The sequence below is a fragment of the Lissotriton vulgaris genome, chromosome 1_2 (assembly GCF_964263255.1).
Source record: "Lissotriton vulgaris chromosome 1_2, aLisVul1.2, whole genome shotgun sequence".
In the NCBI taxonomy this organism is placed as follows: Eukaryota; Metazoa; Chordata; class Amphibia; order Caudata; family Salamandridae; genus Lissotriton; species Lissotriton vulgaris.
The window spans coordinates 139185025-139210919 of record NC_141686.1 but is presented as its reverse complement, the minus strand read 5'-3'; positions in this window follow the sequence as shown (position 1 = coordinate 139210919).

The window sequence follows — 25895 nt, the reverse complement described above, 5'->3', positions numbered from 1 at the left end:
TTCCACAGCCTCGTGGCAGACAGGACTGAAATTTAGTGGAGACATTTGGGGTTCAAAGCGAGACCCTTTTAATCACCCCCCTTCAGAGGCTTAATACAGTATAATTACTGGTGCCATACTTCAGCAGGGCAGAGATACACATGTTTTTTTTCAAACAGATTTTATTGGTTTTCATACACCTAGTAGTAAAAGTGATGCAATTATCATTCATCTGTCTAATAACATGCAAATAATAAACATTCAATTCTCATACCCCACCACAAATGAGTCACTACAGCACTACAGAAGTGAAATCCAACATCATGATTCGTGAAGGGCTCCAGCACCTCCTAATTAGTCCTGCTACCTACCCCCAACTGCTTCCCTGACTAAATGTGACTTTGGCTGCACGTGGCCTCGTATCCAGGAGGACTGCTAGTTATCTTCACTCTGTGGGCGTAGGATAGTCGGGGTGACCTGGAGGGTGGAGTGAGGCTTGGGCCACGGGGTCTGCAAAGTGCTATAAATTGACCTGCTGGGTATCAGTTGCACGGCATTACAGTGTTGTGTGCGTATGTATGCGAGCGCGCTCTGTACGGACCTGCCTGATATCCGTTTCATCGCGTATCGGTGCTGAGTGAGTGTGTGTGTGGGAGTGACAGTATACTGACCTCCTGTGATTCACGACATTGGCCGGTGGTGTTGCCTAACACATTGATTTCTTGCCAGTAGAACACAATGTTTGACATTGGTTTCACCAGTGCTGCCTTGGCCCGCGGTGCTGCTACAAAAAGTGTTATAATTCTATGTTTCCAAGGACAGAGTGAATACTACTTGTTCCAAGGATTGCATACTTACCATCAAACCACCCAGCCCCTGGTGATATGGCCTGACATTAAGATTCTGCCTTAAAGCAGACTGCGCTAGTTTGATTCTCAGTTGATTTGTAGGTCGAGCTTACTATACAGTACATGTACTGGGCCTGTTACAAGACATATTGTGGACTTACTAAGAACATACAGGAGCTTGTGGCTCTTCCTTGCTTTCCATTGGATGCCTTTCCTGCCACTCTTATTTGCCTGCTTCCTATTCATATCCCAGCTTGACAATCTTGTGCTTGTCCCTCTCATGGAGCATAGTGTCTTTACCAAATCGTTTGACTGGCTGACTTCTATATATCTAATGTACAGGAAATATTACATAAGACAACGCACAATGAGAGTTATAAGTGGTAGGAGGCACAACCTATCCATACTTCTAGAAATTATATGTTAAGAGTGCATGATTGTGAGAAACACAAAGTCAGTATTTGAAATGTACTGCAGTGATTAAAGTTGTCTATACTAACAAGACTTCATTACTATCCAAAGAACCTTTCTTTACAAACTTAGAATTAGATTGTGAATAATTATTTAGGTGAACAGATTTACAGTGGCATAATCATTTCATCTTGTTGCAAGGTGGCTTTGCATGGCTTAGTAAATCTGACTTAATAGATTGCATTGCCTTGTGTCAGCGTGTGTCATGCAAGGGCAACACAAACCCTTAGTAAATCTGAGCCGGGGTGTCTCGCTGTTTCATATTCATTGCAGACAAGAAGAATAAAATTAGAATGCGGCATGTGTAAATGAAACACACCAAAAAGCAGTTACTATTTTTTTTTAAATATTTGGATCGTTTTAATAGATGCTTTGGCTCAGATTGTGTAGGAACATGCAGAGATACTATCTTTTATGCAAAATCGTATAGTGTGATAATAAAGCATGTTCATTGTGATGTGAGAAAGCAGCTGTAATAACATACTATTATTGAGCAGCTACATCATTTCTTTATTACATGTAATGAAAGACACAACTCACCTGTAGTAACTAAATTAGTGATAGGTTTCTATACAGGGATTGCAGGCTCCCATGTATTGTAAAAACAATAAAGATTGAAACACTTTTAATTGCCCAGTCAGAACTGAGGTATGAAATGCTGCCATAAGATGCATATCTTCAAGTTTCAAACATGGTGAAATATTAACAACATGCCCTGGTGCCTTTCAGATTACTATATTTGATGGTGCTCTCAAATGCACATAGTGCAACCTTCTGCAGAGTTTTTGAGGGGACTTACCCTAGTAAAAATATTGCAGTATTGTACAGGGTAGATACATCTCTCATAAACAGTCTCTTAGGCGGTCATTGTAAGAGGCAGTGTAACCAGGATTCGGGTGCAAATGCGTGCCATATGGCCAAATCAAAATGACAAGTTGCATGAAATTACCTCAGTTTGTCTTGGAAAAACAACAACATTCACAATTTGCATCTGGGAACAGGGAAATACCTGGGGTATTATGGCATTATCTCTCACCTTGACGTGTAGACCCCAGAAAGTGGAGCAAAAGTGTACCGGGAAATGGCAACCCCATCATTTCAGTATTTTCTCAGGAGATATTGCCGTCCAGGACTAACATAGTGTAAAAAATGGGGTTATTGGATGAGATGGGTGGAAGCCCAACTCAGGCAACAACAACAATCATTATCAGGGTGAACCCATAACGTAACTTAATTCAGCTGTGCTTAACCCTCTGGCAGCTTGGCACAAACCAGCCTGGCTAAACTTAGAGGCACTGTGTAATGTATTTATGCAAGCAAGTAATCAACAAAAGTGTGGTTCCAGAAAGGAAGAGCTTGCAAAAGGAGTCACGTCTATTTCTTAAAAGAACCCTCACTCAGCTACCTAGTTGGTGACATGCTTCATCATTGGGTTCCCACCAGAGAGGCCGAATGCCTCTCTGGTATGCTACGATGCCTGATTACAGCGGAGCAGGATTTTTTTTATATGAAGTGGAGGTGCAGAAGTTAAAATTGCATGTACTTATCCTAAACAATTTTATTGATGGAGAAGTTGGGCAAGATTAAAATGAAGTGAGGTGGATGTGTACAACTGGTTAAATTGACAAATCACATCCCAAAATGATAGGGAAAAAACGTGGCCTACATGTTTCAGCCTCCTAATGGAAGGCTTTCTTCAGGACCAATGCCACGGCGGTATGCACACGCTAAGGTGCACCCAGACCTGTGACATACAACACTGCATAACATACGGTTAATGAGATGCCTTCAGGATTTTCTGAAAGCAACATGAATATGTGATGTAGTGAAACCTTACATCATGGATCCTAGCGGGGTGGTGGCTTGTAGTCACACGTCCACCAAAGCCAGATGCCCGTATGGCACCTGGTTACACCCGACATTTAGGACCCCAAGGTCTACCATTTTGGGATGTGACTGGTCAATTTAACCAGTTGTACACAACCACCTCACTTCTGCACCTCCACTGATTGCACTTCCATACATATTATCAAAAAAATCCTGCTCCACTGTAGTCAAGCGTCATAGCACATATATTAAGGGTACCAAGAGTGGCTCCACTTACCTTCCCTTTCTCTCTTGTTGATTTGCTATAATGTATTTATGAACCACACAAACAGTAATGAAGGGAAAACACAAAACTAGAAAAATCCCAAACCATTCCAGATGAAAAGAGTACATTTTAATAAATAAAATTAAACCAGAATGATACAAATCCAATTAGCATAACTGGAGATATGCAATTTTAACGTTTTTAGTGACAATAGCACCTAAAAGCACAGAGCACCAGTCGTGGTCGTCTGGTTGTGCCAGACCGGGGCAAAGTTCAGGCCAACTGTGATGGAGCGCAGGTCGGATACAGGGCCATGTTATTCCTGCAGAAGACTAAACTTCAAAGTCTGGTGCAAAGAGTTCCGTTTGTGGTTGGAGAGGCTACGAGTAGCAGGCTTAGCTTCACAGGCGGTTGGCACTGTAGTGTGAAGAGCAGGTTGTGAGTCGCGGAGGATCAACACTGTGGCGTGAAAAACGGTCAGGCATCACGGACGGTTGCTGCTGTAGCATCACATTGACAGTTGTTGTTGGCTGTCTTGCTGTAGCACAAAGTATGGGTCTCGCGTTGCCGGTCATTGCTGGTGGTTGCTGTTGACGTGAAGACCACTTCTCACCAGAGGTTCACATTGGTGGTTGTCCCAGGAAGTAGAGTCTGGGCACCAACGGGCCCGTTTGTAGTCATGAGGAGCCCAAACTTCAGGATTTTCCTCTTTCCTCGAGTGTATTCCTTGAGGAGAAGTGCACACTAATCCAAACAGAAGGAGAGTCATTCCTATCTGACAAAAGTGACAGAGTAGTTCAAAGTTAGAAAAGGTTAGATCCCTTTTTGTGTCTCTTAAATCATTATAGCGGGGCACTCCATTTAAGAACCAAATGAACTACAGATAGAAAGATGCTACCACTTACCACTTTATAAACAAATATATTAAAAAGTCCTTAACTCCTTGGACGCTCATGACGAGCTCAGCTCGTCATGATGTACACCTCCATACCCTCATGACGAGCTGAGCTCGTCATGAACAATGGGAATCAAAGCCTTCCAGCACAGGAGGAAAATAACACTAGCATCGATGTGGTTAACAAATACAGTGTGATACACAAAGAATTGTGTGTGTGCTTTTTTGTTTTTATAAAAATCTTTAGCCGTATTTCTCATGCAATTACGTATGATTTTAATTGCATGAGAAGTATTAATAAAGGGAATCTAACCTTTTTTCTAGGAGGACACTCTGATGCCACACAAACTCTCCAGGGCCTGAGGAGGCACCTCTTGGGGATCAGGGACTCACTCCAGCAGAGGCTAGCACGGCTCAGGCAGGTCCAACTGCAGGTCCAGGTTGTAGCAGGTTAGCTGGGAAGTTGCAGGGAAGCCTCTGAAGCTTGTTGTGTTGTTATACCTCACACAAGAAGTCAGCCAACTGACTCTCTGATTCACTCTGGTTAGCCTATGATGAAGGCAAGCAGGTCCAGTCTTCCTTCTCAGACAGGAATCCAGTCATTTAAGCAGCAGGGCAATCCGCGGGCAGCAGGGCAGTCCTTCCATAGGTTCCAGAGTGTTCTGATGTGCGTCTTTGGAGCCAAATATTTCATACCTGGAGCCAGCCTTTGTGTCATGGGACTCAGGGGCATATTACCAACAAGTAGTGATATTTATCGCTAAATAGGCTTAGCGACGATTTTTTTATCGCTGAGCATCGCCGGAATTTATCGCTGAGATAACGTGGTATTAGCAACGTTTATCTCCAAAGCGATACATTTTCCGGCGATAGGGGCGAAATGCGTGAATATCACTGAGAATACAGCGATATTCACGCATTAGCGACAAAATGCTCTTAGCCATGTTATCCACCTCCCATTGGATAACATGGCTAAGAACTGGTCTGGACAGGTGTTAGTATTTGAAGATATTCGCGCTTAGCGCGAATATTTCCATCGCTATGCCTGCCTTGCTAATAGGCGATAGCGATATTAGCGACTGTTTTCAGTCGCTAACAGTTTGCTCCTCAGTTACTATACAACAACTTCCTGTAGCGCCTAACTGCACAACACTAGCCTTTCCCTGACAAGGTGGCAACAACTTAGACTCTCCACTTTGGGAAGTGGTTCAAAGGATAAAAGGGCGGCAAAGGACGAGTAACTGATGGATTTCTTCCCATACAGTGCGATATCTGGTTGTGTGCATTTCTAACAACTTTCAGCACACACTGACTCATTTAGACACATTTCATTTGACACATTCCTCGACCCACAGTTATTCTGTTTTGTATTCATAGATTTGATAAGGGGGCTGTAACTGTGTGGTCTCTAAATATTCCCTGGGACCCTCCGTCCATCTTGTTGTAGTTGTAGTTTTTTTTTTTTTAACTTTATAAAAGTTGGCATTTTCTTGTACCAAACATTTGTGCTTTCTGCCAGTGCCCTGGGCCACATGACTGTGAATAGCTTTGCTGTTGGGTTGCGCGTATTGCTTCCAGACAGTAACACAAAGAGGGCTTAGGTGTGGACAGCATGGGCATTATGGCAGGATGACAAGGGTGAGGCTGTACCCAGTCCCACTTACACTTCAAAGTGCTTTGCCTCCTGCACACACAAAGTAAGATGACACCAGGCCTGCCCTTCCTTTTGTCAACCCCAGACAGTTTGGAGCCTTGGATGGAGAAGGGGAAAGCTTTCCAGAACGAAATGTGGGGAGTAGGACACTGAGGGGCATATTATCAAGGCGCTACAGGAAGTTGTTGTATAGTAACTGAGGAGCAGTGCAGGAATAAGTTGTGAAAACCAAGTAAAGAAAGAATGTGCTCTAAGATAAAATTGAATAATGAACGCAAAAAGACTTTATTTTGGTGCTGTTCATTTCCAATCCTAAAAACAATCCAGTGCAAAATTGCCAGTGATTAACCCTAATAGTCACTGGCCCAATGTGATGGTCGACATGTTTCTGCGGTAATTTAAAGATCAATAGGTATCTCACGCTTCTTCAGGACCTATAACATTTGCTACTGCTCAAAGGTGCGATATAAAAAGGATTTCTGATACAGATATCACCTGTTCAAACCTGGTGGTCCTCTATAGGGTAGGAGGAACGTGCCACTCCTCGCCTGGCCACAGCTCAGGAAGACAGTGCACCGCTCTGCCCGTCGGTACACTCAGCAGCCTCCCCAGAGAGCACATTCTTTCTTTACTTGGTTTTCACAACTTATTCCTGCACTGCTCCTCAGTTACTATACAACAACTTCCTGTAGCGCCTAACTGCACAACACTAGCCTTTCCCTGACAAGGTGGCAACAAGTTAGACTCTCCACTTTGGGAAGTGGTTCAAAGAAGGAAAGGGCGGCAAAGGACGAGTAACTGATGGATTTATTCCCATACAGTGCGATATCTGGTTGTGTGCTTTTCTAAAAACTTTCAGCACACACTGACTCATTTAGACACATTTCATTTGACACATTCCTCGACCCACAGTTATTCTGTTTTGTATTCATAACTTTTATAAAGTGCAATTTTCAGAATTCTAACTTAAATCCAGGTTTACCGATAAAAAGAATTTTAAATAACAATTAATTTAAGTATAAACGTTAGCATTTATTATATGTAATAAGGTAACCCAGTGTACAGCAGAGAAAAACAACTTTAGGAGTTTTTCGCTGCTAGGACATATACAATTTAAATAAACATGTCCTACTTTTTAAATACAGTGCACAAAAGGTAAATTTTTCCAGGTTGAAATAGCGGTTTAAAACTGCAAATATAGGCTGCAGTGTCAGGATTGAGAGATGTTTTAAAAGGCTACCTTAGTGGGTGTCACAGTGAGTGCTACAAGGCCACTAGGAGTATTTAATGTAAAGTCCCTGGTACATATAGTGCCATATACTAGGGACTTGCAAGTAAATTAAATGTGTCAACTGTACCATGTTTTAGTAAGAGAGCACACACATTTTGCCATTACTTAGCAGGGAAAAAAACCACAAAGTCCTAATGCCAACAACAACAGAATCAGCAACAGAAGGCATACATTTGGGGATAAGGGGTGACCCTTCAAAAAGGGCCAGGTCCAGCACACAAACATCATGGACCTAAAACACTGTAAAGTGAAATGAGAATTCTTAGGAACACATAATGCACATAAGGAAGAGAGTTGCATAGAGAGCCCACCAGTGGTGGCTGGTAGGGGACGGTGGCGAGGTCGTGGGGGTGGAGGTGGGGTTGCAAAAAAAAGACATGCCTGCAAATGCCTCCGCCTCTCCTCCGTCCTCTTCTCTAGAATGGAAGCACTCAGGCTCCCACTCTCTCCCAGCCAATCACGACGCTGCCTTACAGCAGCATTGTGATTGGTCTCAGCGCCGTGTTTTGGCTTTCATGGAGGGACTGGGAGGCTGGGCATGTTCTCCACCCAGGCTGTACAATACAGCCAGTGGAGAACATGCAAAGTGCGCATGGTGGTTTGGCCGGACCGTCATGCGCACTTATGGTGCAGCCACCATTGCTCCCTCTGCTGGCGCCGCGCAGCCCCGCCCTAACATGGACCTTATAGGCAGACTAAAAATAAAATGATAATAAGGTTGGGTTATGATGATTTTATTTTTACTTTGCTCTGCTCCTAGAGCAGTAGGGCGACGCTCCTCCGCCTCAGTGGATGAGCCGCCCTGGGGCCTGCCTCTACGTGCTCGCGCTGCACAAGACCTATAATACCACTCCCAGAATCTATCGTTTTAATCGAGGCCTGTTCCTAATATTGCACACATGCATTTGAAACATTAAGACCCACTCAGGATTAAAACCAGGGATAAAACACAGAGCCTTCCGTGAACTTTGGAACCCTTCCTAGTATCATCCTTCCCGGTCCACAGTTCCACTCCCTGTTTGACACAGTGATGAAGACAGCGATAAAAAAAGCATTACAACTAAATGGAGCCGAGATGATTTCCTTTCATTCCTGGTGCTGCTGGATCCGTCATGCAAGGCGAAGCACGGAGCTAACACTGCCTAAATGAAAGCCATCTCACAATGCTGCTCCCTGGCCTTCCATGTGTCGAGGAATGTTTTTATTTAGAGAGAACCGATTGAAATGTCATTATGCAATACTCAGACCACTGCACGAGCCATAGCTTTGTGCTTTATATCAGATTATTTTATTACGGAGATTCAGGCAAGACTGCGTCGTGTGTTTTCTCTAATCTAATTGTTATTCTGCACCGACTACAAAGGGGTCGATTTCGTAGCACAGCAGGAAATGGTTCAACAAATCAAACGAGGGAGCAACGAAATAATCTGCTGTAGAATAAAATGCCAAATTATCTGCGCAAAACAGAAGGAGCTAAAGTCCCACAAAAAAACGAAAAGTGATTACAGTCCAGCCAAGACCTGGCACAGCCAATATGTCGGGCCTTGGCAAAGGTAGGGGGCCTTTAATTACGTTTTTCAACCATATGCAATATGCTAAAAAAAAAATGGCAAAAATATATTTTTTTTATTCAAAATTAAATGACTGGTTCAACAACGCAGGTTTACTAGCCATGGCACTAAAATAAATTCCTTTTTAGGCAGGTGTCCACATGTTGTTTAGCATTTTGCTGTTACTAGAAATGCGAGAGAGCAAATGGCTGGAGTGAGCAGACCCTGATGTATACTGTGGTGGGTGGAAGCAAGAAGGGAGGGACGCTTGACTAGAACAGTGGCTGCAGATGGCAGATCGAAACCCCTGCATTATGCATTTTGTTATGAATTTCCCATAGAACATGACGCTGGCAAGTCATCTAAATCAATGTCTGGGCCAGATGTAAATAGGCAAAGAAGGATCGAACCATAAGAATGCTTCATACACTGATCAACCCTGTATTCACAGGTGACCTGTGGATCTATGACAGTTGATTACCATGGGGCGCATGGTCTTGGCTGTGCAGGTTGCATGCCGTACAGACATGGGCAAAGGGAACAAATGATGACAGAATGCTGAACAATGCAAATATTCACGCCAGTCACAAGGATCTGGGCGTAATCCACTGTTCTTTAGCACACTTCGCCACCCCAGTTTGGACCCAGCTATATGCAAATCAGTCTTGACCCTGTGCCCCATGGGTACAGTCCAGCCTGAACTGCCAGGCCAGGTACTCACTTGACCAGAAACAAGCATCCTGGGACTGGTTTCGAGGCATCACCTCTCAGCAGCCAAGGAGCTTTAATCCAGTGGCACAGTGAGCACGGGACCCTCATCTGGGCATACCCTTCCCGCTTAAGGTGACAAATGCAAAAGTAACAATTGATGGACGGAATGCTGAACTATGCAAACATTCATCCCCAGTCACAAGGATCTGGGTTGAATCCATCATTCTTTTGCTCACCATGCCTTCCCAGTTTGGACCCAGTCATGTGCAAATCAGTCTTGGCCTAATGGGAACAGTCCAGCTACAGCTGCCAGGCCAGGTCCTCCCTGGACCGGAAACAAGCATCCTGCGACAAACATGAAGCAGCACGAACACACAGAGTGGCAGTTCACGTGACACTCCTTTTTATTATACCGGATCCCATGGCCTTACAGGGAGTCCTGAAGGCCCCGCCATGGTGAGGAGAGTCAAACATTGCACCCCTCCAATTGGTATCTCCTAGAGCCCCCTACAGGGTTGGAGCACAGGGTGCACCCGCACAGACGTCTGCAGTGCAGAGACTCGCATACTGTCACTATCTGTGCAGGGGCCCTTCCGCCTGCCTCAGAGTCTGTACGGGGGAGGCTCGTTTGCTCTGTGGGAGAGATGCTGGGACCGTCTATGTCCCCTGCCAAATAGCATGCTATAGGGCAGACTAATTGTGTACCACATCTTTGCACAAACGTGTAGTGTGTGACTCCGAGGCCTGCATTCGTAATAAGACATGGGTGCACGGGTAAAGCATACCTTCGTTTGCATGGGCTCACGAAAACCTACTTTAGTTTATGCACTTCGGTTTGATGGTGGTAAGGGGAGGTAGGTGTGAGCAAAAGTTGATGGGTCAGACCGGTCAGTGAGGGCCTTATTTTACCATCACCGAGAGATAGTTACCAAGCACAGTCAGCCTGTGTAGGCATCTTGAAGAAGTGCCTTCTGGGAGCTGACGTATTTGCATTCCGCGCGTGCCGCCGTCTGCGCCGGACCTGTGTGGGCCGTCCGATCACTAGGTCTCGCGCTCCTGTCCCAGCCGCGGAGCAGCCACTGAATCACCCGCTCCAGCCGAGCCTTGCCAATGACACCTCCCAGCAATCTCGCGCGGCGTGAGCGCTACTGATAAACGGCAATGCAGTCCGTCTCCGCCGAGCGGGGATCTGTTTGTCTCCTAACTCACCAGATTACATCTCCTGCTCTGCCCGCTTGGCTGCGAGATGTGTTTTGCTGCAAACAGAATTGGCTTAACTCCTTCCCTGCTGGGGCCAGCTTGGGCTGCGTGGTTGTGAACGCAAAATCTGTGCTTGCGATGGGAGTGCTTAATTTGTGCCTGTGATTGTAAGTGGGAGGAGGAGAGGGTGATCTGTGCTCGTTTTGGGGACCGAGAATCATCAGGCTTTGAGCAAGAGAGAGAAATGCATAAAGAGAGAAAGAAAGAGGAAGAGAGAGGAAGGAAACTTGTAAGAGTGGAGGAACAGGACAAAAGTGTTGAAAATGAAAGTTTCAGACAGGAAGTGTCAGTGATAGAAAAAAAAGCTGGTGAAGGCATGAGGTAAAATCCGGACTAGTCATCATTGGTTTTTGGCAACCCCAGATTCAGCAGCACCGGCTGCAGGCTTTCCTGGATGTCCATTCAGCTAAAGGCAAGGGGTAGCAGAAGTTACATCCTATGCCATTTGACTTTTACTTTCACGCACACACATTAACGCATACACACACTTTCTCTCACGTAAACACCATCTCACCTGAAACAAGCATACAGCATACATTTAAAAAGCATTTTTCACTTACCTCAGCTGCCAAATAGGGTCATATTCCAGCTACTCCATTTTTAGGTTGAGCCTAGCGGCAGCACCATGCACTGCTCGCTCTGCGAGACTGCTGTTGTTGAGTATGGGAGAGAAGCCGCGCCCTCTCCCCTCCCATATTTTTCATTGGTGTGTGTCATTGTCTTTCATAAATGCTGCCTTCGGATTCGTTATTAGGCTTGTTAGTCCCTCCTTAGTATGGCCTTGTCTTCATTTTTACTATCCCATGGCGACTGGCCCTTTTACTTCGGTTGTTACACTAAACCTGTTATTTACTCTGTAAGCACTATTTACTTTATTTAGTTTATCTTACTGCAGGCCAGACGTGCGCTGATTCAGCTGAAACCGCTTGTGTTTTTTTAAGCAGCACGACCGCCCCCATAACTCGGGCACCTGCTTTCAATCACTTTAACTTGGCATTATCTTGTGTCTCTTCCAACCCCCGAAGTAAAATGGAGTTAGAAATGATTAGCAAATTAAGTCATGTGTATTCCAGGTAGCACATAATCCTGTGCTAATGGGCTGACGCTGACAACAGCACATCTGTGTTACATGTCATCTGTACTGAAGCCACCCGACAGGTTGTTTTCAAAAGCCTGTTTTATTAACAACAACAACACCACCACCACCACCATCAATACCACCACCTTCACCAATACGACCACCACCACCAATTCCAGCACCAATACCAACACCACCACCATCAACACCACCAATACCACCACCACCACAAATACCACCACCAATACCACCATCAATACCACCACCTCCACTACCCCAAATACCACTACCAATACCACCATCAATTATACCACTACCAATATTGCAGCCAATACCAAAACCACCACCAATACCATCACCACCACCAATGCCTCCACCAATACCACCACCAATACCACCAAAACCACCATCACCATCAATCCCACCACCACCAATCCCACCAATACCCTTACCACCAATACCACCACCACCAATCCCAACCCCACCAACATCACCACCAATACCACAGCCAATACCACCACCAATAACACCACCACCACCACCAATACCACCACCAATACCACCACCACCAATTCCACCATCAATACATCATTGAACGACAGGAGTCCTTTCTAATGCAGTGGTGCAGGCACCATCAAAATTAATTCCTTATACCAAGTCCCATCTCGGGCGCCGCACACAGGACGGATATATATATATATGTTTCAAAAGTTTGCCCAGCAAATTAAGGCCGCACTCCAAAGCAGGTAAGAAAACATTCTTTATTATAAAAAGCAGGCAGCTTCACATCCCGTTTTTGAAGTCCCCCTGGCTGATGTATTTTGGAGAATTCATTCTCCTTCATCCTGGGCCATAGCGAACATTCAGAAAGTAACATGCAGAGCCAACAACCTCTGCGTGCTTCTCAATTGATTTTAATTAGCCTCCGGTGTACCATTACTCAAAGTTTGATTTCTGTTGCACACTGGTTATTATAGTTCCCATAATGCATCAATTACACCCTCTGGTGGGCCCAAATGTTCGCATCAATTAAAAGACACCGTCAACAGCCCTCTATTGATATGTGTATATATATATATATATATATATATATATATATATATATATATATATATATATATATATAGCGAACCTTGTTACATAGAACAACAGATGTCCAATGCTTTGCAACAAAGCGCCGACCCAAAAGGTGCTGGTGAACAGTGTTTTATTTCTTAGAAGCCAGCGCTGCCGCCATGACGCGTTTCGCCTCCGGGGAGACTTGATCACATGACAAACAGCGTGTATCGAACTGGACTTTTAAAGTGACAGTGCAATAAAGTGTGGCATAGAAATGAAGGAAATACTTCAAAAACGCAATTGCTGCATACATATACAATGGAATGGTAGATTCAGCCCAAGTGGGCTACCTTGATTCAAGATTAAGCAATTCAAACTATTTTAGCCAATTATGTACATGAATCAATATGTACAGGTTAAAAACATGAAAAAATGCAAATATATATTTCTAGCTCCACTGCACCTTGCCGGCGCACTCTCGGACGGGTGCTTTGATCGCAGAGGTGCGTCCGTGAAATTCAATGGCCGCTTCACTTCTCCCACATCTGTTAAAAGAAAGAGCACTCACGGGGGTTCCATTTTACAAAATCTATTTATGTTTATTTAGAGAGACAATGCACTGTAAGGGTTGACAAAGTGCACACCTTGTTTCTTTTGCTTATGTCTTATTTATACCACTATCTTTCCTTTGGTCGTGTGCTTCCTCAAAAGGCGCGTACAGCCCGAGGCCACGCTGTTGAATTATAAATCACTGGAACGGGAATGGAATCCACCCCGTGTTGGGTGCACAGCTTAAGTATCCATTGCACTCAAAAATGCCATCACATGAGTTCTTTTGTCCAAATTCTTTTTTACTTCATCATCTTTAGTCATCTCTTCATCATTTCTTCTTGCTTTTGCGCAAATCACAAGAGAGAACGCTTACTTCTTTACTCAATTCTTACTGAAGCAGACATGCTAATCCAAGCCTTATTCTGCGCCATGAAAAGTATCCGTAAGTTTTGTACACATCCATAAAAATTGTTTACCCAATGCATTTTGGGCGGGGAACAAAAGGATGGGTATCCAGTTAGATGAGGAAGATTAACACAGCTGGTGGGGTTACATATGGTGCCTGACATCGGAGTAACAGTTTTACATACAGAGTGCATTATGGGCTTTGGAGGCGTTGGTTAAGTGGGGGAGGGGTAATGAAGTGATGAGGTGGTTTGGAAGCAGGTGTGGTTTAGGGGCGGAGACGAACTGTGGTATGAGAAGCCTGGTTTAGAGGACGCAACAGATGAGGTTGAGATCGGTTTGGTGAGAGAACAGTGAACACGAACACGAACGTTTTGGAAGGTATGGATAGGGTATTACCATCAAGGAGTTGGGAAGATTTTATAACGTTTATAATGTTGAAAAACATATAGCTGGACGATAGATAGGGTTGTGGAGTCAAAAAAGAGGCAGGATCGATTAGGAGGGGAATGGGAGAGCTGATGTGTATGAGAAGAATGGGAGTAATGTAATGTTGCTGGAAGGCATAGCATGAGGGGCACAAAGAGTGAAAAGGTGAAAGGCACGGAGGAGAGTGGATATACTCATCAGAAAAAGTAGCATTAAGCTACGGTTTTTAGCGGGAAAAACGTTGATTTGGGAGAGCGGGTTGGGCCGTTATGTGCACTCAGGATTGTGTAAGAGTGGGGATTAGCATAGTCTAATAGAATGTATTTTATATTTTAGAACACCCCTGACGAAGGGCCGGACAGAAGGCCCGAAATGCATTGGGTAAACAATTTTTATGGATGTGTACAAAACTTATGGATACTTTTCATGGCGCAGAATAAGGCTTGGATTAGCATGTCTGCTTCAGTAAGAATTGAGTAAAGAAGTAAGCGTTCTCTCTTGTGATTTGCACAAAAGCAAGAAGAAATGATGAAGAGATGACTAAAGATGATGAATTAAAAAAGAATTTGGACAAAAGAACTCATGTGATGGCATTTTTGAGTGCAATGGATACTTAAGCTGTGCACCCAACACGGGTTGGATTCCACTCCCGTTCCAGTTATTTAGAGAGACAAACATGACACTTTTCGGAATCCGCTTTGGATTCAAACATCAGACTAAGGTGGATGCCGAAACTCGTCATGTTTGTCTCTCTGAATAAACATAAATGGATTTTGTAAAAAGGAACGCCCGTGAGTGCCCTTTTTGCTAACGGATGTATATATATATATATACATACATACATAGATAAAGCCGTTTCACTTACCTGCGATATACTTACCTTTTTGTTGTAAAGGCATACATGATAAAGACAGATGCATGGTAAATATTTGCACAGTAAAGGCAATGCTTGGTAAAGGCATTGCGTGGTAAAGATTGTGTGTTTTAAAGGTTGTGTGGTAAAGGCATTGTGTGTATATGTATGTATATATATATATATATATGTCAGTTACCTCGTAACAAATAATACCACGCTCTCAGGCACTCAATAACCTCCAGACAACAGCAGGTTCCAAGGGTGTTTAATGACCCCTTACAACAAGTAAGGGGTCATTAAACACCCTTGGAACCTGCTGTTGTCTGGAGGTTATTGAGTGCCTGAGAGCGTGGTATTATTTGTTACGAGGTAACTGACATTCGAATTTACCGGCAGGCTCTACCGGCGCCCACGCCACTTCCCGCGGGGCCGACCGCTACCTGTTGGAGCAACCAAGGAGTGTGGATATATATATATATATATATATATATATATATATATATATATATATATATATATATATATATATATATATATATATATATATTCACTTAAAAAACAGTAGGTTTCAGGCCTTATATAGTTAGGAATTAGCATTTAAAAAACCATTGAAATTGCTCCTATATAGTTAGTTGTACTAACTATATTTCGCGCACCCGCAATCCACTACTGATGATGTCACATATTACATCATTCATGACAGGGTCAGTGACATCACTGATGACATCTCAAATGACATCACTGATGACATCACTGATGACATCTCATTTGACATCACTGCTGACATCACTGATGACATCATCCAGTGACTGTGTGTTTCTGTAAAGTTTAAATATGTTTTATGGTGTTTGCCCTTTCCCAGGCCACGGAAAATCCCCAGGTGCTGCATTCTTGCCTATCCAAAGTCCATACCTGGATGGGGGAATCGGCACTAAAGCTGAACGGTTCAAAGACTGAGATAATGCTGATGGGAAAGAAAAGTCCCTCACTCCCCCGGTCTGTCTGGCCTAGTTGTCTGGGATCCTCTCCCAAACCCAAGGCTGAGATCAAGAGCCTTGGTATTTGGCTGGAGCAAGATCTTTCCTTCAGGACCCAGGCTACCAAACTGGCAGGTGTCTGTTTTGGCCTTCTCCGATCGGTGCGCAAAGTGCTGCCCCTGCTTCCATTTCCATCTCGGAAGCTTTTGATCCAGGGCCTGATTATATCAAGATTAGATTTCAGCAATACAATCTATCTGGGCACCCCTGAGATCACTCTGAACAAATTACAGCAAGTTCAGAATGCGGCGGCGCGAATGCTCTATAACATCCCTATGTCATGATCGGCCAAACCCGCATTGAGGGCTCTGCATTGGCTTCCAGTGCGAGAAAGGGTGACATTTAAATCTCTCTGCCTTGCACATAAAATCCTGCAAGGTAAAGGCCCTCCCGCCCTACAAAAGCTGGTGACTTCTTATAAGGCAAGCAGAACACTACGCTCAGACCAACAACATCTACTTAAGATCCCTAGGGTCAAAAAGGCCCTTTCAGGAGGGAGGAGATTCTCCGTAAAGGTTGCTACCCTCTGGAACTCACTCCCTCTAGGTTTACGCTCTGAGCCATGCCTTTTGCGTTTCCGTAAACAACTGAAAACGTTTCTCTTCTGTTAATCCGCTGTGCCCCTCACCCACTTAATCTTTCCCTGTTTGGTTAAGCGCTGGGATGCTCCAGGGTAACCATGCACGATACAAGACTGTTTTAATAATAATAATAATGTATAAGTGTCTGGATGAAGGATTTAGTAGGTGCGTGACTGACTGTATGAGTGAGTGATTAAATGTGTCTTACTAAATGCATGGGTTAGTGACTAAACTGTCTGAATGTGTGCATCAGTATGTCTGTTGTTGTGTAAGCTGCTGCATGTGTTGATCAGTAGCTATATGAGTGGCTATATGGGTTATTGATTGGTTGCCCAAGTATTTGAATGGGAGACTGAGTGTGTGTGTGGGTGGCTGGGAGGTGTGCGCAGTTGATTCACTAGGTGTATGAGTTCAAGAGTGCATGTGGAAACAGCTATATGGGCGGTTGACTGTGTGCATGGGTGTGTTGGTGAGTGAATGGATATCTCAGTGCTACATGTCGAAGTAAGTACATATGTAAAACACAGTGCATGTGAGAGTTGGCATATATAAATGACTATACATGAGAGCCAGTGAATGTGCGAGTGGCTGTATGGATCATTGTGTACTTGTATCAGTGATTGTATAAGAGAGTAAGTATGTGTTAGTATATGTTTGAATAAGTAAGGTGTTGTGTGTATAACTGTATAGTTGAGGAAATGGAAGTGTGATTGATTCTTTGCATGACTGACTAGGTGTGTGAGTAACTCCATGGATGAGTGGCAGTGTGTGAGTGTCTGTATAGGTGTATGAGTGCATATGATGGTATTGTATTGATGAGTGACTGTATGTATGAATGATTCTATGGGTGAATGAGTGAATGTGTGTGTAGACCTAGGAATCAGTGAGTGTGTATGTAGTAACTGGTATTGGTGTGTCAATGGTTTCAAGAATGGTAGTCTGTATTTAACACTGGGTGTATCAAAGGTTATATCAGAGTGTGAGGAGGTGCATCGTATTATCACATGAATGATATCATCAGTGATGTGATCAGTGATGTCAAATGAGATGTCATCAGTGATGTCATCAGTGATGTCATTTGAGATGTCATCAGTGATGTCATCAGTGATGTCACTGACCATGTCATGAATGATGTAATGATATACAAACAGAAATGGTAACATGGACTAAGGGCGCACAGCTACGAATATGGCTAATTCTAAGGTTCCAAGTTATTATAAACGACTGCTACTAGGCTGGAAAGGAAGGTTACCAAACTTCCTTAATTATCCCGGACTGGTCCAAGATGTAAAACTAATTCTGTATTCCTGCCGAGCAATCTAATTCCAAATTGTGTTATTCAAAAACAATAGATGTGATATTTATCAAAATTTTAAATGACAAGTATAAGAGCAAGAGTCCAAATTCACATCAAATAAACTTTCAGACACCCGAATCTTGAGGTGCGTCAGTCCGTGTTTAAATTCCAAATTTCAAAGTTCAATCAGGATTCTCAAGTCCTTTATTCAATCAAAAGCGTATTTTTAATTTGGATTTCAAAGTTCATTCCAAATTCTCAAATCAAGTTCCAAACTTCACAAGTTTCAAAGAACATCCACTGCAGCCAACACGTGTTTCGTTGGGCATTTATCTCATGCCAACCAACTTCCTCAGGGCTGCAAGCCAAATTAATACAAAATATAAGCTCATGTAACAACATATATCAACAATAATAGTAATCCACTTATTTATAAAAAGGTTGAGTTATACTACATAAACCACCACCTAGGTGAGTGAAAAAACATAGTACCCTCATTTTTTGTGACAATTAGTAACCATAATCACTTAATGTGGATCCCGGTGTCAAGTCATAGAAAACAGCACAACATTCTGGCATTTCGCCAAATTCGTGTTACAAATTTAAAATTTTTTTTTTTTTTTTTTACCTAAATCACAAACGAATATTCTTCAGTATCAGATTCTTTCAGCGGGCGTTTATCCAAAGAATCAACAGTATCTGGGAGTATCAGGGAGGCTCTTAGCTCTGTCACCACTAAATATCCAATATTTATTTTTAAGCTGTCCTTACGTTGGATCTAATGTGTGTAAAACGAATCCAAAAAATTACCACAGCTAGCATACATATAATGCTTCCAATATATATTTCACTATGATCACGAAATTAATTGAAAAGTGTAACGTTTCTTCATATTCGTTCATTAATTAAGAAAGCGTATCCTAGCATTGCAAAATAATATTAAATTACTGGTACCTCACCACTTCTTCACTCCCACGTAATATATTATGCGAAAATGATGAGTTTGTTCCTCAATGAATCTATCATAAAAAATCACAAAGGAATCACAAATTCAGGATCCTACTTACTTGAATGTATTTAAGCAAGTGCCAGTAAATTAACACAAAACTCTCCTTACCAGTATCTTTAGTACATAGACGTCAAACCCTCTCCTCTCGTATTATCACTTCCACTTCGGTTATTAAATTCCGGGTCTACAGAGGAAAAACCACGACATCAGAGGCCTTCCACATTATCTATTTGTAAGTTAGGGGTCGCGTAACTAACGAAGCAGTCTCTTACCTATATCCCAATATGAAGTTGCGATATGTATCACCGCCAAGTATCGACTGTGGGCGTGCACCATGGCCGCCATCTTACTTAAGTACCCGTTAAAAAAAGTACTTCAGTTTCTTGTGGCGGTGGCGAGTTAATTCACCGCCATCTTGACGTGGAGAGTGAATCCATACGAAGGAACCAGATTCAACCTCACATTAAAATTACTGTGCCCAGTATACTCAGCTGAGGGTAGCATAACTGTATAAATGGTAACGATTTTATAAACGAGATATTTATTATCTTTATTTGTTATAGTAAAAAGATCGTATTAACGAAGGTGATCAACATAATTTGTTTAAAGAGTTCGTATTTCAATGAATGATGTAATATGTGACATCATCAGCAGTGGATTGCGGGTGCGCGAAATATAGTTAGTACAACTAACTATATAGGAGCTATTTCAATGGTTTTTTAAATGCTAATTCCTAACTATATAAGGCCTGAAACCTATGGTTTTTTAAGTGAATTTGCAAGGTTTTTTAAATGCTAATTCCTAACTATATAAGGCCTGAAACCTATAGTTTTTTAAGTGAATTTGCAAGGTTTTTTAAATGCTAATTCCTAACTATATAAGGCTTGAAACCTATGTTTTTTTCAGTGAATTTGCAAGGTTTTTTTAAATGCTAATTCCTAATTATATCAGGCGTGAACCTATATTTTTTTTCAATAAATTTCAAAGGTTTTGTAAATGCTATGTTTTGGATAACGTTATATGTTATTATCTTTCTGGGACCACCTGAGCAGCCATCTTGTTTCTCAGGAGAAGTGAGGCACAAGAGAGCACAAAACAAGAGTGGAAAATGCGAAAAGGGGGCAGGGCTGAGACCCCCTGACCCCCTAGCCCTTCTCAGGGGGTCCCAGAAGGACCACCAAGTGCAAAAAATTATTTTTTTTTTTTTAATTGCGGGGGTACGCGCACAGTACGCGTACCGTACGCGTATGGTGCGCGTACCCCGCAATTTTTTCGTTTTTTTTTTTTTGCCCTTGGGGTCCTTTTAGGACCCCCTGAGAAGGGCTAGAGGGTTGGGGGTCTCTACCCTGCCCCCTTTTTGTGTTTTCCAATCTTGTTTTGGGCTCTCTTGTGCCTCAGTTCTCCTGAAAAACAAGATGGTGGCCAACACTTCCTGGTTTGGACAGTTTGGAATGTTGACAGTCGACTGCCAGCCAATCAGAAACTCGCTCCCGCATGTAAGGGTACGTGCACGTACGCGTACGGTACGCATACCGTACGCGTACGGTGCGCATACGGTGAGCGCATATAGATATATAATTTGCTCAAATTCAATTTTCTCAACAACTACTGGAGGGATTTTCACCAAATATAGAAAAGGCACTACTGCATTCCTGTCCCTACCATTTTGCCAAGTTTGGTGTAATTCCGTTCAGCCGTTCGGACTGTAGCCGTGTCTAAAGGTCCCATAGAAAATGCCATTTGAAACATTTCAAATTCAATTTTCTCAATAACTACTGGAGGGATTTTCACCAAACATAGCAAAGGCACATCTGCATACCAGGCCCTACCATTTTGCCAAGTTTGGTGTAATTCCATTCAGCCGATCGGGCTGTAGTCGTGTCTAAAGGTCCCTATGGAAATTAACATGGGGAAAACACGTTTTGGGACCCCCCTTTTTTCTTGGCCCCCGCTTGATGAATCCCCCCGAAACTTTCAGGGAAGGAGCTGAGCGCTGCAAGGCAAATTTAAGGAAAATTACAGGCAGATCCCTCAATCGGTGCCAAAGTTATTCCCAATAGAATGTTCGGAATTTTCTACGGTAACTAGGTCCTAACTATATATACCTACTGGCGACCGCCAGTAGGTAATATATATATATATATATATATATATATATATATATATATATATATATATATATATATATATATATGGATATATATATATATATATGGATATATATATACATACATATATATATATACATATATATATATATTACATATATATTACATATATATATATATATATATATATATATATATATATATATATATATATATATATATATATATATATATATATATATATATATATATATATATATATTCACTTTTATAGCCCGTATGTCGAGCATTTCTGTATTCATGCAGTTATGATATTCTTGTAGGCCTGTATGGAAATTAGTGCAATACCGTCATTTGGGAAAAGGACAATGTTCAAAAATGATATATAATACATTTTTGGTTTTTTACATTATGACTGACTTCACATGTGTTTATAATATGTATTATTGTATATAATGTATTATACACTATAAGCTCATATATATTTTCTTTGTATTACATTATTGTGATTTAGTGATTACAATATATTTTCAGTCGTCTGTATTCCCCATTTAAATGGTTGCACCTATTTCTATGTTTATGCACTCAGTCATGTGATACACAACAGGAGGTGTGGCCCTTGGGAAGGGTCAGGGGAAAAAAAGCATATAAATTTGAAGGCTGACTGTTTCAACGGTGTGTGAACAAGAGTACAACGTACTCGAAACGCGTCATTTGAAGGGTCCCAAATAAAAATATCATCCTGCCTGTAAAACGTGGGGTCTGCTTTCTTCTTTCGCCGCGCTGCCAGCGTGGAGGTTCGAGGATTTGTGCTACATTTAATTTACGGAAGCTGGTTGTCTCCGGTAGCAGTACCCCCTTCTCAGCAAGCGGTTTTCGTCTTCACAGCCACGCTGGAAGCAGCATTCCGGAGAGGAATATTACGGCGAAATTAACCCCCTGCAGCTGAAAGGAAATCCAGATCGGCGCCGGGCAACGTTGGGAAGCGGATCAGAGAGGTCGGCTACCAGCGGAAGCACCGGTGCTCTAACGGACACCCAATCAAGCGGAGTGCAGGTGAGAAGGCAGCGTTTTTAACTCAGGCGACAGCACGACGCAGCGGCTAGGTAAAATAGACGATTCAAATAGCATAAATCCCTTCAATTTTACACCGCCAATACAGTCGAAATAATGTCCACAAATCTTGACGAGGAGAGGGAGGCAGCAGCGGCGATATTATACAGCAGTTTGCCTCGCGGCGCACCGAGTAAACAAACGCCAGTAACGGTCGCCAACTCAGTCAATCAAGATGTCAAACAACTTTTAAAAACGTTAGAGAAGAAGTCCAAGTCCGAAGTCACAAAGTGGTGGGAGCAAAAGTCCTTGACTAAATACGAAGAAGCAGGAAGGGTGCCGAGAGGCTTACGCATATTGCTTGCCCCCAGTTTCGTGGACCCAAACCCTGCCATGTTAAAAGAATGGGGAGAAAGTAACCTCATTGCGTCAATTAACTTAATTAAAATACTGATAAAATATGCAATGTTGGACAGAGCAACCCTGCTAGAGGAAATCAAAAAAATTAATGAGGAACTGGATAGACACGAGGAAGCGGACATCAAAACTTTGATTGAAAAAAGTCGCAAAGAAATTGGTGAAAGATTAGCAAAACACGAGGACAAAATAAAACTACGGAAAATCAATAAATTCCAAAGAGACCTTGAGGACTATGAAATGGGTCGGATTTATACTTTTTCAAGAAAATTCGACCAGGCAAGAAAACAGCGTCAACTGTCCAACCAAGCTAAAATGATGCAACAATCCAATGTCAGAAATGAACAAGGAACTACGAATGCCTCTGACCAAGATACTGTGTCTCTTTCCAGCTCGTGCAGTACAAATGGTTCAATAGCCAGTCTTAACCAGGATAGTGAGTCACAAGCAGTTTTGGACTTAGGGGAGGAGGTCGATTTTTTAGTAGAGGACCGACTCAGAACCCTACGACCGAGAACGCGCAACAATGGCGCAGGAAGCGTCGCAACTTCAGGCGCAAAGCAAGGCGGCAACGCGCCAAATCAGCCGCAAAACAAAAAGAAGCCCTGGTACATAAAGAAGAAGAACAACAAAAAACAATAGACATGGCTAGCACCATAACCAATTTATCGAATTTAACTTTATCAACAGCAGAACAACAGCTGTTGTCCCTCGGTTTAAATTACTGTCCGGAAAGTTCCTTCAACTATACTGGCACCAGAGCGGACGTTTTCTTGTTTATCAGAAAACTCAAACTTAAAAAGTTCTTTGCAATCAAACCACAAGCAAAAGAAACCAACCGCACTGAAACCAGTCATTTGCCCGGCGAGGCCACTCTAACCACTGCAAGTAACGCAAGAACTCTTTTAACTTTATGTGACTTGGGATCAGATTCTATTCCTAATATGAATGATGGTGACACATCCAATACCCAGGATCAGCTTCGCGCTATAGATGTGGCACAAAGGGGAGCAGGGGAAAGCCCTTTCAAGACAGCCAGTAAATTTGTCCCAGTCATGCCAAAGGATGCCGTGGATATATTCCACGAATGTGTGGTGGAGGACTTGAAAACACTTAATCGTCAAATACATAGACAAAGGCACATAAGGGAGAAGAAACACAGCTCCCAACTAATTCAGTACAACAAACTAATGGCAAAACTCAGCAAAAATCAAGACATAGTAATCAATGCGTTGGATAAAGGAGGAAACATCGTTCTTTGGCCTAGAAAAGACTATATGATGGAGGCATCCAGGCAACTGAGTGACAATGAATGTTATACAATCAGCAGCGGAATTGAATATAAGCGAGCCCGGGACACTTTAAAACGCATGCTATTGTCCTACAAACGGGAACAGTTGATTTCATCTGAGGAATTCGGATTTCTACATGTGGAAAATCCCGTGATGCCACATTTATACTTAATTCCAAAGATCCATAAAATGCGTCACCCAACTCCAGGCAGACCAATCATCTCTGCAATTGGAAGTGTGGGTGAGAACGTTTCCCGTTACATTGATTATTTTTTGCAGAGTCATGTCAAAGGTCTTGCCAGCTACATCAAAGACACCGGCGATTTTCTGTCCAAGCTCAACACGATACAATGGCAAACAGAGTGGTGCATTATTACATTGGACATTGAATCATTGTACACCTGCATTGAACATAGCAAAGGTATTGAGGCGGTAAAATACTACCTAGGACAGAGAACATGTGAGTACTACGGACACAACAAAATGCTCAGTGATCTAGTAAGCTGGTGTCGAAATAACAATTTTTTCCTGTATGGCAAAGATATTTGGAGGTAGACCAGGGGTGTTGCCATGGGTTCCTGCTTCTCCCCCAGCTACGCGTGTTTACACGTGGGCTGGTGGGAGGAGCGGGATCTTGCGGCCACACCGGGTTTTAACAATGTCCTGTACTGGATGAGATTTATTGATGATGTTTTCTGTGTTTATAAGGGTGACACTATTAATGCACAGCAGTTTGTCAATGCTCTTAACACCAACTCCAGCAATCTTTTCTTCACTTCCAACATAAGCAGACACTCAGTCCAATTTTTGGATGTACAGGTTGACATCATTGGGAATAACATTGTAACCTCCTTACACCGAAAACCCACTGCTGGCAACAGCATTTTACATGCCAGCAGTGGGCATCTCCGGCATGTAATTGAGAGTATCCCCCTGGGGGAACTTCTGAGACTAAAGCGAATCTGCAATAGTGAAGAGAAGTTTAAAGAAGGAGCGACAGCTATGCTGGAACGTTTGAGGGCTAGAGGCTACAAGGAGACCACCCTTTTAAGAGCTTTAACAAAAGCGCAGGAAAGGTCTAGAGTGTCCCTTCTGTCACCAAAACTCCCAGAGGTTGACAATAGTGATCTAGCGCCCAGGCTCATCATTTCATATAGCCGTCAACAAAGACAAATTAAAGCAATCATCAATAGGCATTGGCCTATTTTAAAAACCGATGGTGTTTTAAATTCCAGAGTATCTGACAAACCTGTTGTTACCTTTAAAAGAGCCTACAGCATGCACAGCAAACTAGTTAGATCTAGCCCAGAGCTAGTCAGTGGCAGTGACTGGCTCACTAAAAAGGGCTTTTTCAAGTGCAGCTCGTGCCGTGCATGCAAATTTGGGCAAAACACCACCCACTACGATAATCCTTTTTCCGGCACTAAGGTGGCCATCAAGGGCAACTTTAATTGCCGCACGGAGTTTGCTGTGTATGTCTTCACATGCACCTGTGGCCTGAGCTATGTAGGTAGCACCAGGTCGCAGGTGCATGTGAGGGTATTACAGCATCTCCGGGCAATAGTCAATCATGACTCCACCTACCCCGTGGCACGCCAATTCGACATGGTTCACGCCAGGGACCTGGCGTGTTTAAAATACTATGTCATTGATGCAGTACCAATCTTGAGATGGGGGGGAGATAGGGACAAAATCCTTAGAAGATTAGAGACTCAGTACATTGTGGCGTTAGATAGCAAACAACCAAATGGACTTAACGCAACTGAGGACTTACATAACTTCTTATAAGAAAGGGTTTTCTTAGCACAGGAAACATTCCCACCTGTATATATGTCTCCCCTAGCGACACCTAGGAGGGCGGAGCCTTCCTGGTTATTGAATCATTGATAAACTTTGGCTACATATATCAATTTCAGAATTCATTGATGATTCCGATGTTTGATAGCCCACTGAGCTCTTGAATCCAACACA